A 15034-nucleotide genomic window follows, 5' to 3' on the forward strand; every position below is an offset into this window, starting at 1 on the left:
TCCCATTTTCAATCCCTAAGACTACCATAGTCCAGAGCTGATCAGTGTCCTGGTTAAAAAGAAGAAGAAGGAGAAGAAGAAACATACCTTGTGTGACCCATATTTGAATGTGGTATAAAACTTTGTGAGTTCTTTAAATAAAATAAAGTAAAATGAAATAAGAAGAACTTGTGCTTAGGAGTTCTGCTGAAGCCTGTCATACCTGTGGCTTTAAGAGCCCAGTTTCAGTTCCCCTGCGCCCCTTGAGCTTGAGCTGAGAGTGTTCTGGTGTTTCTCTGTATGTTTTTCTCCCTGGATCTGTGTCTGGTAAAGAAAGTGAAGAGAAATTTGGGAGAAATATGGGAGCCCTTTGGTTGGCTGTAAGGTGCATTCTGCTCTGTGACCACAAGGCGGCAACATAACACAGGAGGGCCCCTCCTGGGCTGGCCTTGCTCTCATTGCACTGCCCCTTGGTCTGGAATAGTTGTTACTTTGGGCAGGGTGTCTGCAGTCTGTTCCCAGGATCTGTTCCTGGGAGCTTCCTTCCCAGGGGCTAGAGAGAGGTAAAAGACGGTTCACTGGGCATGGCACCAGGTTTACGAGGCTGAGGCGCCAAGTTCCCTGTCCTGGTGAGGTGGCCACAGAGACAGAAGGGTCCTGGAGCTCTGCCTTTGCCCCCCCCCCCTCGTGTTTGTGTCATGGGTGTATCCCCTTCCATTTCTTGCACTGCTCCAACCCCTTCCTGGAAAAATGATCTGAACACCTGTGCTGGGCTGCTGGGCTGTGAGGAACCTGCTGGAGTCCCCAGACTTCCCTGCACAAGGACCAGGGTTGGAGCCCTGGTGGTTCCCCACCTGCATGGGGAGGAGAGGTGAGGCAGGTCGGTGGGGGTCTCTTTCTCTCCACATCTCTGTCTCTCCCCTTCCTCTCAATTTCTCAGTCGACTTTAAATTCAGAGAGAGAAAAAATGGGATGTTGTTAGGTGGCAGGAGTGGGGTGAGCCATCAGCATCCCTGGGTTCCTAGTTGGAAATGATGTCCAATTAAAAATAGTTGTCAAGGCAAAAAATAGGAATTGAAGCAAGGCATTTATTTATTCTTTTGCAAAAGGGCGTGCCACCAACAGTGGCCTTAAGGCAGCAGCATGTCCCCCTCAGCCTTCTCCCATCTTTTATATCTGAAGCAGAACTTACTCCCCACCCCTGGGCTGGGCTTCAGAGCTCACAGTCTCTCCATTGTCTAAAGGAGTAAAGGAGGAAGGGAGTATGAGGGTCTCTGCTGGAGGATTGGGAGGCACTGCAGGGAGCTGACCTAAAGAATACAAAACTACTGGCCACAGGTGGTCACAGATAACAATTTATAAAAAGAATGTTTGTACTAAACAGTTGTTCTATTCGTGTTCTTTTGAAGAGAACACCTAACCATCTCTCACAGTCGATTGACTTTTTCTCTGCATGTTCTTTCTTTGATAACCACAGGAAGGCTCCCTTAACCTCCATGAAAATAAAGAGGGAAAAAATGTAGATGGGAAAGAGCTGCAGTTCATGTCACAGCAATTCTGTTGATCCTCAGATTCCTTAGAATAAAGCAGAAGTATCTAAAATTCTACTTCAAAAATGTATCAGAAGTACAAGAGATAAAGTTTCTGAAATATGTTTTCCTAGTAGATAAATAACGACATAGTATGGCTTTAACGTTCCCTATTTCTACATGTCTCTATCTATACATACAAATGCAGTTATTTCTCTACCTCTCTGCCCATTTGTGTCCTACCAGAGAGAAATTGAGTAATGAACAGCAAGGTAGGAAGCAAACTCTCACAAGAATATACTAAAAAGTTACGTGTCACACTGTTTATTTGGAGTTATTCATGACTTTAATCATAAAAGAGGACTGGAAAAAAAAGCAGTGGATGGGACTTGGGTGGTATAGTGTAGTGGGTTAAGTAAAGGTGGCATGAAGCATGAGGACCTGCGTAAGGATCCTGCTTTGACCACCCCCACCTGCCGGGTTCCCCACCTGCAGGGGAGTCCCTTCACAAGCTTTGAAGCAGGTCTGCAGGTGTGTATCTTTCTCTGCCACTCTCTGTCTTCCACTCCTCTCTCCATTTCTATCTTATCCAACAATGACAACATCAATAACAACAACAACTAGAACAAGGGCAATAAAAAGGGAAAAATAAATAAAAAGGGCAAATATAAAATAAACATAAATTTTAAAAATTGAAGAAAAAAAAGAAAAAAGCACTTGATACCAGGTCTCACTATTAGATATTTTCACTATTAGGCCAGATTTCACTATTAAACATCCGTGATCAATGTTGGTAAGTTTGCTTGATAACCCAGTGGACCAGAAGTCATTCTGCTTGTGTTCCTACATTAATGACTGGAAACAACACTATTCATTGTTTCCAGTAAAAAAAGATTCATTTAATTCTACAGAACTTTCAAGAATGATTAATACCTATTCCCATAACTTCTTATTCAGTGATCTGTTATTGGCTATTTGCTTTCCTGTTTGGCTACTGTAAGCAGTGCAGCTGAGAACATGGGGCTCAGATACCTTTTTTTTTTTAATGTGTTTGCCTCCAGGGTTATCTGTGGGGCTGGGTGCCTGCACTACAAATCCACTGCTCCTGGAGGACATTTTTCCAACTTTGATGCCATTGTTGCATTGCTGTTGTTGGAAAGGACAAAGAGAAATTGAGAGAGGAGGGGGAAGAGAGAGTGGAGAGAGAAAGACAGACACCAGCAGACCAGCTTCACCCCCAGTGAAGCGACCCCTCCCTGCATGTGTGGAGCAGGGGGCCTGGGGCTCAAGCCAGGATCCTTGTGCTGCCATGTGCAGTTAAGCTGCTGCAATACCACCTGGCCCCTGGGGTCAGATATCTTTGAGAACCAGTGCTTCCATGTCTTTGGATAGAAGCCTAGGGATGGTATTGCTGGATCTTAAGGCACTGCCCTTTTTGTTTGTTTGAGGACTCTCCCTGCAGCTTTCCAAAGGGGCTGCACCAGTTTGCATTCCCAACAGCAGTGTCACTTCTCAGGGCTCCCTTTGCCCACACCTTCCCAGACCCCAGATCTTAAAGGTATGTTGATGTGTGAGCTGGGAGTCTCACTGTGATCCCAATCTGCATTGCCAATGTCCCTGTAATGGGTTGGCCAGTCAGCAGAATTGTTGTGCAAATGACTTGAAAGCCTGGGGCTCTGAGATCCCAAATCCTGTTTCAGCACCAGAATCAGCCAGAGCTGAGCAGGGAGTGAGCAGCTGAGAAAAAAAAAAAAATCAAAGGCCCCTGTAACCTCTGAGGTCATGACCTTGGTGTCTTCCTGGCCCTTGACTTGGGCCAGTGCTGGTTGGGGACCTGGGTCTCCCCTTCACAGGAGCTCTTGGGGGAGCTGCTGGGCTTTGACACAAGACCTGCCCCTGCTTGCAGCAGCCCCTCAGTCTTCCCTGTGATGGTGGCCAGGAGGACACAGTCCAGGTCACCTGAGTGAAGTGACACTGCTGGGCCCTTATTGGGGATCCCAACACTGACTCACAGCCCCTCCATCCCACACAATTGTTAAAGAGATAATGTGGGGGGGGGCATCTGCCCCCATTCTGAAAGTGCCTCACGCCAATCTCAACAATGAATTAAAAAGAGAGCATGATTATTCAAGTAAACTAAACTGTAGAGAAAACGAAACATGTTAGTGTACAAGAGAGGGAGAGGGAGAGGAATGAACTCACTCACTTTCTCCTTGATCACATGGTATTCCCCAGAAAGAGAGCAAGCCCCACAAGGTTCACCACTTTTAAAGCCAAAGGCCCCACCTACAGCTGTAACCACTCCCATTTCTGGGTTGTGCCTTCTCTCCCTCAACACCATGACTCATCCAGGAAAGACTCACCCCTGCTCTCTCTATGCCCTGAGCCTCTGCCTCCTGCTCCTGCTCCCACTCCTGCTCCTGCCTGATTTCATGGTTCCACATGGGTCTGCACTTCTGCTCTGAGAGGAGGCACCGGGACCCGGGTTGGAGACCACACCCCAAGTCCACCAGGAGTCACAGTGCACAGGGGGATCCCGTCCTGCTGGATGGTAAGAAGGGGTGCACTCAGTGATGTGGGTCTGAGACCTCAGCCACATGCCTATGACCTTGACGTCACTGCTTCCCACCTGGAGCTTCCAGAAGCTTCTTCAAAGGCGCTTCTGCTTACTGAGGGCAGGAGACCGGGTGTCTCCATAGGTTACAGAGACAGTGATTGGGATTGTGCCCTTATGTCAACTCTCCCATAAACCTGGAGGCGCCCATTAAGATGATGGCAAAAGGAAAACAGACAAACAGCAAAAGCTAGAAGGAAGGCAACAGTGAGGTGAACACTGAACCTTTGAAAGTTCACGGAAATGTTTAGTGTGAGACGGCCTTTACTCTGTGCTTCATTTTGTCCCTCCAGGGCTGGGAATCCACACCTGCCCAACTCCACCATTCCTAGAGGCTGTTCTTTATCTTCTTCTTTTCCCATTTTTCATTCGATGGAGCACCCAGATGGATGGGGGAAACAGTGTCACACACTATAGAGCTCAGCTAAGATAATGTACAAGGACCCAGGTTTAAGCCTCCGGTCCTCACCCGGGGGGAAAGGAGGCTTCACAGAGCAGTTAAGCAGAGCAGCAGGTGTCTCTCCCTTTCTATAATCTCTCTTTCCACTTTCAGTTTCTCTCTCTATTCAAAATAAAGAGAGAAGATGATCGCATGCAACACTGGTCACCTGCTCCTGAGTTCTTACCCCTTCAAGAGGGAACCAGGGACTTGAACCCAGGTCCTCTACTATGGTATCATGTGCTCTCTACCAGAGGAGCTAGCACCTGAGCCATGGCTTTTGCCCTGAGCCCTCTCATCACACATGCCAGGGGTAGTGATGTGTGGATGAAGACACACACATACGCACACACAGAGCCCAAACCTTTTGATTCCTACTGAGTTAGCTTCTGATGTTGGAGTCCTACAGGCCTTACCTATGAACATGACACAACATAGCCAGGACTGAACACATTAGGGAAATAACTGAACAGTCTGGGGCCTGGGATTCAGCATCCAAGATACACGCAGATGCACTTGCATTTTCCCAGCAGCTGTTAGAAATTCTCTTCCGTCAGAATGAACTGCATATTAGAATTTAAACATACTTCTGAAGGAAGCTCAGAGTTACTATTATTGAGGTGAGGGAGCAGAGATTAGTGCAGAGCACAGCGTTCTTAGCACATCAGTGTGCAGAGATGAAGCCTGGCTGCAGGTGGGCACCATCTGAGGAGTTTTTAGACCCCAGAGATTCTGTTCTGTCACAGGATGGACTTCCTCTGGGGGGCCGAGCTCAGTGCTGAATAGCTCCAGGTGAAACTCCCTGTGCTTCACATTTATTTGGAGGGACAGCCTCGGGGCTTCAGGGACATTGACATCAACTTAGAGAAGTAGGGTCAGTTAGTCCTGTGAGTGCCCACACACATCTGGTTTGGTAAGAGCATGCTCAGTGAATATGAAGATAAGATTAAGACAGAGCATTGCCTGTGGTGGTGGCCAGGCTGGTGAGGAAGCCGAGATGTGGAGATCGGCACCACAGTAACAGTGTGTGGATTGTTGTTCTGGGGACCCTTCTGAGCAGCTCATGTTCTTTGGAAGCACATGTCAGGCTGTTCTGTAACTTAGAGTCTTTCCATTTTTCCTTTAAAAACAGAACCTGATGTGACTGACTTGAACCATGTCTAAATGAAGGAGTGGGGCTCGTCTCACTGACACTATGGACATAAACATGTTCATGTCTGGGTCCAGGACGTAACACCAATTTTAGCTAAAAATATCAGTGAGAAGTGTAATTTTCCCCCTCAATTTTATATTGTTCCTGCAGTTATTCACAGTGGCATTTTAGATGAATTCAAAGTGTGTTTACATTTTGGTAACTTGAGATAGCTCATCTCTTAGAGTGCATGCCTCCCATGTTTGAATCCCTGCATTTGAGCATCAGCACCATACATGGCCTCAGTCTCGTCATGGGTGGTGACAGGTGCTGTGATGATTCTGTCTCTCTTTCTCCAACTGCTCTCTCTCTCTCTAAAAAATTATTTTAAATATTATACAGTTGGGCATTAGGGCCATTCAGTGGCACTGTGCAGATGGCAGGGCCAGGATTATTCCCTGCAGTGATTAAAATAAATCAAGAGCCAGGGAGAGAGCATAATGGCTATGCAAATGACATTTATGTCAGAAGCTTCAGGGTCCCAGGTTCAAACCCTGCTACCACCATAAGCCAGATCTGAGCAGTGCTCTGAAAAAAAAAAGAAATTAAATTCAAATAAGTCTCCTTTCAAATGAGCTCTTCCAAGGAGCCTTCCTTGTTTGTCCTCTCCACAGTGTCAGTCAGGTTTCATCTTTCACCTTTACTCCCTCACTTCCCTCTTTGTTTTTTTCTGGGTAATATTTCCAGGAGTCTAGAATCACATTGTGATTGGTAGTCTCTTCTGTTGAATTTCTGTCTTCCCCATTCAAAAGTTGGTTGCATGAGAATTGGGCCTTTTTTCTTTTCTTTTCTTTTCTTTTTTTTTTTTTTTTTTTTAGTTCTTACTATAGGACACTATTTCATTTCCTCAGGAAAATAACTTAAATATGTAGGCCAATCTGAAGATGCAGATAAGAATTCATTAGTAGCCACTTGTGGTGGACGGTCATTAGCATCTAGGGGTCCGGGACCTGGACAGTGTTGGAAACTTCCCCTGGAAGCTGCATGGACATGTCTGAAACATATAGTCTTGCAAACCAAGGTCTCATCCAAAACTGTGAATGATGCCTGGCAGAGGCATAATGTTGAGGTGGTTGTGTGTCTAGTGGTAAATAAAAGACAGGCGTCCATCAAGCTTCCTGAACAACTAGAAAAACCACAGCCCACATTTCTCCAGTTTAGGACCTATATAGCCCCCATTTGGAAGCAACCCAAATGCCCTTTGACAGATGACTGGATAAAAATGTTATGGGACGGGGGTCGGGCGGTGGCGCAGTGGGTTAAGTGCATGTGGCGCAAAGCACAGGAACCGGCGCAAGGATCCCAGTTCGAGCCCCCAGCTCCCCACCTGCAGGGGAGTCGCTTCACAGGCAGTGAAGCAGGTCTGCAGGTGTCTATCTTTCTCTCCCCTTCTCTGTCTTCCCCTCCTCTCTCCATTTCTCTCTGTCCTATCCAACAACGAATTGCGTCAACAAGGGCAATAATAATAACCACAATGAAGCTACAACAAGGGCAACAAAAGGGGGAAAAAATGGCCTCCAGGAGCGGTGGATTCATCGTGCAGGCACCGAGCCCAGCAATAACCCTGGAGGAGGGGAAAAAAAAGTTATGGGACATATACTCAATGAAGTATCCCCTAGGAAAGTAAAGATGATGTTGTATCCTTTGGGATAAATAGGATTATGCTTGGTGGATAAGTAAAGAGGTAAGTGACAGCTACAGAATGGTTTCTGGCACTGGGTAGAAACAACTCAGCAACATAAATCTCAGGTCTGGTCTGTGGCACTGCATACGCTTGTGTCATGTGTCATTCTATCTCTTGTTTCTCTCATCAATCAACAAATGGAGCTTTGAAGTAGGCTACCTGGTGATCTATTCCTCTCATCCTAAATAAATATTTGAAAGAAACTCTAAATAAATTTATTTATTTCATTCTTTTATGAAAAAGCTATTGAAATCTTTTTTTCAATCATGTGTTCTTTTCTGTGAAGGCCTGAAATAATTTAGAAGGCCCGAATTAAAAAGTTCATCATTTCTACTAATGTATGAGGTTTAGTAATGTAGTATATACATTAAGTGTAACAAAGTATAAATATCAGAAATTCAGCAACAGGAAAGGAACGCTCAGCATTCTCTGAATGGCATTTGTAAACCCAGAAGTGAAGAGTGCAGCCACACTGGAGCCTCAGCTCTGAGGGCAGGACCTTCCTGCCTGTGGTGTGGTGTTTCCAGGGTCAGTCAGCACACACAGTGCTCAGGCCCCTCTCCCCACCCTTGCTGAGCTGCCAGATGAGGACAGAGCTGCAGAAGCTCATGGGTTGGGCTAAGAGCAGAGGGGAGAATGACAGAGTGCTTCTCTCTGTCTCTCCAAGTTTGAAAGGAGCTTCAGGATCAAGCACTCAGTGCCTCTGCTTAGCCTGTGGGTGTCTGCCTACTTGCAAAGATCCAGGAGAGCCACCAGCAGAGACAAGAAGTCACTGGTTCTAGGCTGGCCCAGGAACAGCTTCGTGGTTACTTTCTCCTAAGACCTCCATCTTGATTTTCCATGTGGTCGTGACTTTTACATTTAAAACCTTTTCATCTACTTGTCTGTAAAGCCAATGGCTCAACCATGAAGCTTTAGTCTTTGTTATTCTCTCTCGTTCTCTTCTGAACATTAAAAGGGAAAAACAAAATAAAACACGGGTCATCTGGCACAGTGTAATCATGCACAGGAGGCCCACAGATAAAAAAAGGAAATATGGACATCAGTATTTTGTGGAGTTGAACTTATTTCTTCCCAATTTCTTACACTGCAGGTCTGTGCAGCAAAAACAAGAGTGGCATTCCTGTCTGGAGAGGGTGGAGAGGAAGAGAGTCAGACACCTATAGCACCGCGTCATAGCCCATGAAGCTTCTCCAGAGCAGGTGGAAGCAGGGAACGGAACCCAGGTCCTTGCTCTTGATAACATTTGTACTCTAATGGGTATACCACCTGCATGCTGTGCAGTTGGTTTACTAGGGAAACTACAGATATTTATGTTTATGGGAAACTGTAAAGGCATAGGAAGCAAAAGGAATTCTTAGTGGCTCTACAGCCTAAATATAGAAATAATGTTGCTTATTAAATTCCATAATGTTGATCAGGCTCTTCCTGATGTCAGTCATCATACTCCTTGTAAGGAAGTGAGTTTGAGGGCCAGGTGGCCATGTCCTGAAAAAGCACACACATTACAGTGCACAAGCACACAGGTTCAAGCCCCTGTTGAAGCTTCTGGAGTAGTGAAGCAGGCCTGCAAATGTCTCTGGCTCTCTCCTTCTCTGTATCCCCTCCTCTCTCAATTTATCTCTGTCTCTATCCAATGATACATATTTTTTTAAAAAAAGGGAGTGATGTTTACTAACTGGAAATTCCTACAAGAATCAAAGAAATTTTCTAAAAGCAGGGGAGAGGCCCAAAGCCCTGTGTTCAAGGGAGATAGCATATGGCTCAGGGTGAGAGTTTCTACACGTAGTTTAGGGAGATATGAATGTGAACCATCAGATGACTACAGTCTTGCAAAACATCATTCCTGGGGACCAAGAGGTAGCACAGCAGGTTAAGCGCACATGGTAAGAAGTGTAAGGACCAGGTTAAGGATCCAGGTTCTAGTTGCAGGCTCCCCACCTGCAGGGGCCACGCTTCAAAGGCAGTGAAGCAGGTCTGCAGGTGTCTGTCTTTCTTTCTCTCCCCCTCTGTCTTCCCCTCCTCTCTCGATTTCTCTATGTCCTATCCAACAACAGCAACTATAACAACTACAACAATGGGAAAAATGGCCTCTAGGAACAATGGATTCATAGTGCAGGCACCAAGCCCCAGCAACAGCCCTTGGGGGAAAAAATAAAAAGTTCCTCAGCATAAACAAATAACAGTTTCCCTCAGTTAATTGTCATCCTTACAAATGGTGTTTTCACAGGTCCCTGTCCCTTATGATTTACTGAGGTAACCTAGAAAAAAATGGTAAATGTAAAAGGATCATTCAGAATCCCCTCAGGTACTGTATCTGGACTCACCATTTCATGGTCTTTTCCCACCCTCAAGGAGCCCTTCCATCTGGAGCAGATGACTTCAGAGACCCCAGGGCAGCAGGTCTGCAAGGCCAGGCAGTAGAGAAGGAGCCAGCAGGGGAGAGGTGAGCCCCAGCCTTCCCAAAGTGCCTCCTCTGGGATGTCTCCCTTTCTGAAGCAGGATCATGACACAGGACCATTCGCATGTGGGGGATGCGGGGGTTCAGGGAAGGTTACAGGCAGGGACCCAATTCTCATCCCAAGTCATTTCTAGAAAGGTATTTTATTTTGGGAATTGCTCTAGGTCAGTGTGGCCAACCCTTTTTCTGCCAGGGGTGACATGGATATTTAAGAGATAATTTACAGGCCCTACAATTATCAGCTTGAACATGAGCATTGGATGCTATGTGCTGACTTTGATTCCCAGATGAAATGACTCCCTGGGTCTCATGTTGTCCACAGGCTAGAGGTGGCTTTTATTCCAGATGCCCAGATCCTGTCCTCCATGGGCTTCTCTGTAGGTGCATTGTTCTGTCATTAGAGCAGGACCTTTAGGGCCTGGGAAGAGGCCTTCCCCACCCCAGTTGTGTCCAGTATCCTGGCCACCCTGGGAGCAGATGCACTGCCAGGCCTGTCAATCCATACTTGTAGTGGGGAACTCCCATGCACAGAGAGTATTGGGGGGGGTGAAATGGACTGAGCACAGCCTGGGCTGAAGTGGCCTTGACTCAGCTAGAATGTGGCTCTGACCTCACTCCACTGACTTACTTCTCACATATTGACTGGATGTTGATTGTCAGGACTATTTGTTTTTAATTCAACAGCTTCATATTCCCCCATGATTCCATGTTATGCTTCTAATATTCCTACTACAGAGAAAAAAAAAAGATTTGATAAGCTTTTGCATCAGTGGAAGGGCAAAAGGCTCTCTTAGATAAAGCACTACCTTGCTTTTGTATGACAAAGCCTCAAGCCTAGACCCTCCATGTTGAAAAAAGCTTTGGCACCATCTCTCTCTCTCTGTCTCTCTGTCTGTCTATTTGTCTGTCTCTTCGCCCCTCTGTTTTTCTGTCTCTATCTTGAGAAAAAAGATCTTACACCAAGAATGAAAATCGTATAACATACCTTTTACTAAGATGACTCTTACTTTATTAACATATAGTTCAGCTTTTTTGTTCTTGTTGTTGTTGTCAATAATATTCTTACTTCACTGAAACCTGAGGAAACTGTACTTGAATCTTGCCTTAACAGATGATGAAGGATGAAGTTGCATTAAATTAACTTGTTTAATCATCTCCATTTGCCCTGCCCCCGCAAAAATAAAATAGACCATCTATTGTCATCAGTCACAGAAAATCAGAGTCTACACCAGGGCATGTCTATCTGTAATTAACAATACAGCTGAGCCTGACAGTCCTTCTCGGGATGAGACTCCTTTTCTGACTGTCTGTGTTCTGGAGTCACTATTGTAAGATTGCACAAAGGCTCTGTTCCATCAAGGAATAGAGCGTTCTTGCCGAAAGCCTTTGTAAGGGACTATATTTGGGTTCCATTTTAGAAGTCTTGGGTCTCAGGTAGGAAAACCAGGATGCGTGTATCAACTCATCTATAAACAAATATTCCCATGATGATGTAGGAGAATCCCCTGATGTATTAAATAGGAGTTTGCTGTCCCCTCCTGTCTGTCCTACTGAGCCTCAGTAGGAAGTGGACCTGCCCCAGGCCCCATATTTAGCTGTCCTCCATTCTCTCCAAGCCTCTACTGAGCAGACAGGAACCTCCTCCTCTGCTCCTCCCAGAGCTCAGTGTCTTGTTCACAGGTGTCCTTGCTGATGGGCGAGTCCCCTGGTTGGGATTCCAGGGCATTACCAGGAACTCCCAGGCCCTGGGAACCCTGTTGGATGAGCAGAACTTCTCCCCTTGTATCAGCAAGAAGCCACCTGGCAGCAATCCCTGTTCATGCAGATGCGCGTGATACTGCAGTGCCCGTCCATGCTGGCCCAGGGTGCAGTTCAGTGTCCCCCATCCGTGTGGGTCTGTAGTAGCCTGGGTGCCGCAGTGCACCACAGTACAGCGGGATGGCCCTGCATTGCCCCAGTTACATCTTCATTGCAGTGACTGGCCTCATAATATGTGTCAGTATCCCCTAGAGAGGCCCGCTAGCCATATGCTGCTGGGCATTTCAGTGTATCTTTTCCCATTTGTTTTTATTTTTTTTTATATATTTTCCCTTTGGTTGCCCTTTTTTATTGTTGTTGTAGTTATTAGTATTGATGTCGTCATTGTTACACAGGACAGAGAGAAACAGAGGAGGGGAACAGACGGGGAAAGACACCTGGAGATCTGCTTCACTGCCTGTGAAGCGACTCCCCTACAGGCAGGGAGCTGGGGGCTCGAACTGGGATCCTTCAGCAGGTCCTTGCATTTTGCGCCACATTGGTATAGATTGCGCTGCATCCTGCATGAATAAAGAGATACTGCATACAGCTCAACCATGAGTCCCTTGTCATCTGTTACAAATCCACTGCTCCTGGAAGCTGTTTTTCACATTTCATTGCCCTTGTTGTTGTTGTTGTTGTTATTGTTATAGCTGTTGTTGTTGGATAAGACAAGAGAATCTTAAAGAGGACAGGAAGCAGAAAGGGGGAGAGAAAGACACCTGCAGACCTGCTTCACTGTTTGTGAAGTGACCTCCCACATACTCAGGTTGTTGTTTTCGACGGGCTGGCTTCACGGGCGGGTAACAGATGACAAGGGACTCATGGTTGAGCTGTATGCAGTATCTCTTTATTCATGCAGGATGCAGCGCAATCTATACCAAGTTAAGCTAAACTAACACAACTACCAACTCACAACTCACTAAAACGAACAATGTTGTCTTTATATACTTTCCAAGTAGGGTGTAAACAAGATGTGACATACAGAGGGTGGAGAGAAAAGTGACTGGTGATAATCAGGGTATGATAAGGAGAGGGGGCGGAGCAGGCAAGAATTCTACCACTGAACCACCAATGCCCTGGAGGGAGGGTGGTGCTTGTTAACAGAGGTTATGTAAATAGAATGCAGTGTTATGTAAATAGAATGCAGTGTTAAGCAGGGGGTATTTAAACCAAATGAAACAGAAAAGGTTTTTAGAAGTAGAATTAGAAACATACCAACAACAGGTGAGGTTCTGGGGCCTCAAACTGGGATCTTTATGCCAGTCCTTGTGCTTTGAGCCATATGTGTTTTACCTACTGTGTACCACCAGCCCCCAGTATTTGCCTTTAATGACTTTGGTGTACCTTACTAATAATGAGACTATTTCTCATATAGACTCAGATTAATAATTTGATCAGTTTTTTCAGAAATGCATTTCTTTAGATCATGCTCAGAGCTATATTTATCTTTTAAAATATTTTTTATGAGATGCCTGATTTTATATATATGGAGACAGAGGCAAAGGCAAGGACAGAGAAAGAGAGACGGCATACCCAGCACCCATCTGGCTGGAATGATTCCCTAAACTCTCTCCCCTCTCTCCAACCAAGGAGATGTCCTCATCCCTACTCCCTGCCTGTCCTGGGACCCTCTGCCTAGTAATTACCACCTCAATTTTTTGCCTAGTTAACATGAATTCTAGATCATTTGAGACATGGTCTCTACTCTTGAAAGTTGCTCACACTTTCAAGGCATTTACTCCTCGCCCCTACAATAAGGAGCACTTTGACTGCTATGTGGATACAATATATTTCCTTGCAAGAAAATATTTTAAACTATGATCCGTATTTAAACTTGATTTGCAAAGAGCTGAATTTGCTAGAATATATATCTCTCATTTACAAGGAAACAGTTACACTGCAAGAAGAAATACAAGTGTTGACATTAGTCTTTTAAACATATATTGTTCTTATGCATTCAGTTAAAGAGTTACTGAAATCAGCAATGTTTACTCTCCAACCATAGTGAAGTCTGTGGAGCTAAAAGAATTTATATTTTTAGTTGATTCATTCTTTGTGAACCTTAGGGAAGCTAAAGACAAGTTTTCTTCAAGTAGATCTTGTGAAAGGTGGGTTGTAACTCCAGTTTTTTTTTTTTTAATTCAAGGTTCCTGCAAGCATTAGATGTGTCTGACTTCTAAGGAAAATGAGACTCCAGACACATTGATGGGTAAGTATCAAGATATTCTAAGTTAGGATGGTTAGATTTAAAATAGCAGTTCAAAACTCTCTCAATAGCTGCTGTTTAGTATTAAGCTTAATTGTCTTCACACATTTCATCCATCCTGACCAGCCCTTACTGTGGCACAAAAGTCAAACCTGACTTCCTAAAAGTTTTCTTTAATACACTGAAGAATATACCAATTTGTAAATCTTGGGAACAATATAGTTGTTGGGTCTTTCTATTCATTTTGTCATCACAGTGTAATTTGTTTTAGGTAAAATGCTTTATTAAAATAATGAAAATAGAAAACAGGCATTGTACAATGTAAAGGCATCAATACCCCTGTCCCAAATTTACGTGTTCCCAGTGTCTTTTTCATCCCCTTTCCACATTTTTGGCTACATGTTCTCAGGAAAAAAAAAAAAAAAAAAAAACCTCAGACCTGCACCTCTGCACCTCTGCAACCATGCTTGATGGTTGCTAGCCAGAGAGGTGAAGTCTTCTCTCTATTTTTTTTCACCAAGAAGTGCTGTCTTGAAAAAATGTTTTGAGAGAGAGGCTGGGTGGTGGCACACCCATTTGAGAGCACATGTTACAATGCTAAAGGACACAGGTTCAAGCCCCTCTTCCCCACCTACAGGGGGAAAGCTTCATGAGTGGTGAAGCTGTGCTGCAGGTGTCTTCCTGCATATCACCCCTTTCCCTCTCAATTTTTGGCTGTCTTTATCCCATCAATAAATAAATAAAGATAATAAAAATTTAAAAAACATATATGTTGAGGGGGCGCTGTACCCTGTTAAGCACACATAGTAGTCAGCACAAGGACCTATGTAAGAATCAAGGTTTATCCCACTCCCCACCTCAGGGGGGTTGCTTCACAATAGTGGAAGCTGGTCTGCAGTTGTGTCCATCATTCTCCCTCTCATTCCACTCTCAATTTCTGTATTATCCAATAAAATTAAAAAATAGGCCGCCAGAAAATGTGGATTCTTATTAAGCCCAAGGAATAAATAACCCTGGAGGCAAAAAAAAAAAAAAAACAGGAAAAGAAAAAAATGTTAATCGATGTATTCATTTACTTCACTAATCATGTCTTTCTTTCTTGATGTTTAAAGAAATACAGATTACACTCT

General features: G+C 44.8%; 1 long non-coding RNA gene across 1 annotated transcript in view; it reads left to right on the forward strand.

Moving 5' to 3' along the window:
- LOC132536125 (uncharacterized) overlaps nucleotides 1–9951 on the forward strand; it is a 33694-nt gene extending 23743 nt beyond the window's left edge. The window contains exons 2-3 of the long non-coding RNA XR_009547796.1: nucleotides 8531–8663; nucleotides 9793–9951. This is a non-coding gene — a long non-coding RNA (uncharacterized LOC132536125). The remainder of the gene's footprint in view (nucleotides 1–8530; nucleotides 8664–9792) is intronic.
- The last annotated feature ends 5083 nt before the right edge of the window (nucleotides 9952–15034 follow it).

Source organism: Erinaceus europaeus, assembly GCF_950295315.1.
Source record: "Erinaceus europaeus chromosome 6 unlocalized genomic scaffold, mEriEur2.1 SUPER_6_unloc_12, whole genome shotgun sequence".
Taxonomy (NCBI): domain Eukaryota; kingdom Metazoa; phylum Chordata; class Mammalia; order Eulipotyphla; family Erinaceidae; genus Erinaceus; species Erinaceus europaeus.